Source organism: Pan paniscus, chromosome Y, assembly GCF_029289425.2.
Source record: "Pan paniscus chromosome Y, NHGRI_mPanPan1-v2.0_pri, whole genome shotgun sequence".
NCBI lineage: Eukaryota > Metazoa > Chordata > Mammalia > Primates > Hominidae > Pan > Pan paniscus.
In genome coordinates this window covers 7,984,175-7,987,442 of record NC_073273.2, presented here as the reverse complement: position 1 = coordinate 7,987,442, position 3,268 = coordinate 7,984,175, and the positions used below count along the sequence as shown (strand labels likewise).

General features: G+C 35.7%; 1 pseudogene; it reads right to left on the bottom strand.

The window, feature by feature from the left end:
- Positions 1 to 692: 692 nt before the first annotated feature.
- Positions 693 to 1,172, bottom strand: LOC129395597 (testis-specific XK-related protein, Y-linked-like; annotated as a pseudogene).
- Between the last annotated feature and the right edge of the window lie 2,096 nt (positions 1,173 to 3,268).

Sequence of the window (3,268 nt, the reverse complement as noted above, 5' to 3'; positions counted from 1 at the left end):
GATCACATTACATCAAACTAAAATGTTTCTGCACCACAGAGGGAAAAGGGTGAAAAGAATATGTTCACTAATAGTGTATATGCTATATAACAAATACTTATTAAATTAAAGGTATAGGTTCCAAAATGTACTAGGTGAAAAATGTATTATGGTTATTTTTTCTGCTTAGTTTTTGTAGCCAGATGGATTTTTCATTTTGTTTTGTTTAATAAGTTGTACAATTATATTTAAGAAAACAAAAATTATTAATGCATAGTCACATTAGAAAAATCAATTTTATTAGAAACTACTTCCAAGATTTTGTTGTTTATAATTTTTTATGAGTATCTTTATAAAGTCACACTCAGCCTCTTTACTCTTTGTTCTGTGAAAGTATCTATGGATATTGCATACTCATTTATTGAAAATATCCTACCCTTCTCCATGAATGATAGTAATTCCTCAGCTGCTTACTTTTATTCTTTTAATTGAATTTTCTCCAGATGCTTACACAATATCACAGTGCTTCTGGGTGATTTTCAGTATCTCCTGGCAATACTTTGCCTGACCACCTTGGTTGCAAATACTGACAGAAGAGGAGCATAAAGCCAACAGCTAATATGTAGGTTATGATGAACTACATGGCAATTATTGAGTCACAAGACTTCAGTAAGAACCTAAGAACCTAAATATCAATAATATTATCACATTTTCTAAAAACTGAAATCCATAGTGTAGGAGTGTATGGCCCACCTCTGTCTCTTATCAATTCCTCATTTGACAGCTGCAGTTTCACTGCTGACCAGCAGGAGAATTGACGGCAGCATATACTAGCATGATTAAGATAAGCATCCATACTCACCCACCATGCTGGAATTATTTTCTGTGTTGCTAGGAAGATGAGTTCCACTTTTCCAAAACACCAACCATGGTGTCAACAATAATACAAAATATATGATTAATAGAATGCGTAAGCTCCCCTGTTTCAGAGATGCAGGGAAAAATGCCAGAGTCACTACACATGAGATAATCACCAATGAATGCCATATCATGACATAGATCAATTTTATCACTTGTAGCTTAATGGCAGCAAAGTTGTTTCCAGTGCGGATGGCCAATATATTGCAGTGAATGGCACCTACACAACTGATAAGAGGGAATATGTCATCAGCAATGCTATTAAAGATAGACATGAAAATGTTAGAGAATAATTTTCATTAGTAATGGACACTTTCTCTTTTAAACTTGCCATGTTAAGATATATTTCTCCCAACCCACCTCCTTCAGAAAATAATTTACGTACAAAAAAGAAAAAAATAAGATTTGTTATCTTTCCATTATCAGGGATTTAGTAAATATATGCATGCAAAACATATATTACACCGGGGAAAAACAAAGAATAAGAGAATACACACATACCCAAATTTATAAATGTATATACACATTCCCTCAAAACAAAATAACTGGAACTCATGAAATTGGATAGAGACATTCGTATCTGATGCTATAAGGTGTGACAGCACCAAGAAGAAGTCTCAATTAAGAACAAATAAAATTTCCTGAATTAGATCTTGAAAAGGTAGTTTCTTTTTTGTACAAAGTTAGAGTGTAAAGTAGGAAATTACGGTGTAAAATAGGTGGTGAATGCAATATAAACTGTGTTTTAGACCATGGTGATAAGAGGAAATCGGAAATAAGCTGTGGAGTTCAAGTAAATTCTGAAAGTGGAGCTGCGAGATTTTGCTGAGTGATGGAATACAAGGTACTAGAGAAGCAGAAAAGTTAAAAGTTTTAGAAATTAAGTCATATGTGTGGGCACGTTTTTGTTTGTGTGTACTGAGGTAATTTTATCAGAAAGGTTTTAATAAGAAAATTAGTTTAATTTTGACATTGTTATCCCAATAATTAGACTAATATGCACAAGGAAGAAAATCAAAATTATGTAGTAGTTGAATAATCAGTTTAAACAATCTTCTACTACATTCAGTTGAAAGAGTAAAAATTCATTTCACATATACAGCAGGGTTAAAGTAATACAGTCTTCATACACAATGAAATGAATCCAGAAAACAAAAAGAGGCCAAATAGTCTTTACTCATCTAAAGTAATTATTCATTTTCTAACACCATTCACAAAATGAATATCAAGAGTCCATTTATTCCTTCAGGGATAACCAAAGAGAAACTCTAAAGCAATAACATTCTTAACTGCATTTATGAGAAATAAGACTGAATAAAAAGAAATGATCTAAAAGTTAAATTTTAGAAAGTAAATTTTAGCTGGGTGTAGTGACTCATACCTGTAACCCTAGCACTTTAGCAGGCGAGGTGAGTAGATCACTTGAGCCCAACAATAACAACAAGAAAACACCAAAAATGTTAGCCAGGCATGGTGGCACATTCCCGTTAGTCTCAACTATTCAGGAGGTGGAGGTGGGAGGCTCACTTGGGCAAAGGAAGTACGCATAGTACATTTGGCCTTGGGACTTTTATTTGCCTGTCCCCTTACCCCAGCACTTTGGGAGGTTGATACCCAGGGGTAATAATGTAGACCAACCCTGGCAACAGATTAGAAACTATGACCTCCGCAGAATGGAGCTGAGTTCCAGTCAATATTCCCACTGATTGACTACAGTAACCTCAGGCACTGAATAAAGGTCAGAGGGCAGACCATGGAAGCTACAGGCCTCAAGTGCACCCAGTGCTCAACCATGTGATACAGGTGCAACCTGGCACTGAGTCGACTTTGCCAGTCAAATTACTCCAGCCATGAAAGTCTGCTCATTAATGTTTCCCCTCGTGCTACCAGGGCTGAAGCTATCATAGGCTAAAATACCTTAATTTCCTTCTCCTTGCCCTGAATCTCTGGACAGCCTTACTGTGGAAGAAAGCTTCCAAACAAAGGCAAACTACAAACACTGCATTAGGCACCTACATCACTGCACAGACATTGATGCATAGTCACAAGCATTAGGATCAATGAGAGAAACATGATGGCATCAAGTGGTCAAAATAAAGTGCTGGTGGTGACTGACCCAAAAGAGATGGGCATGGACACAAGGCCTGACAAGGAATTCAAAATACTTGTTTCAAGACAATGCAGTGGACTTCAGCAAAACACAAAGAATTCTGAAATTTATCAGAGAAGCTTACAGAAGAGATTAAAATACGGGAGGAAAAAACAAACAGAAATCTTGAAGAATAAAACACAACAAAATAAAAATGCAATTGACAGCAGTGACAATAGAAGTGGTCAAGCAGCAAAACTCAAAGCAAGGTCAATTCAAAAT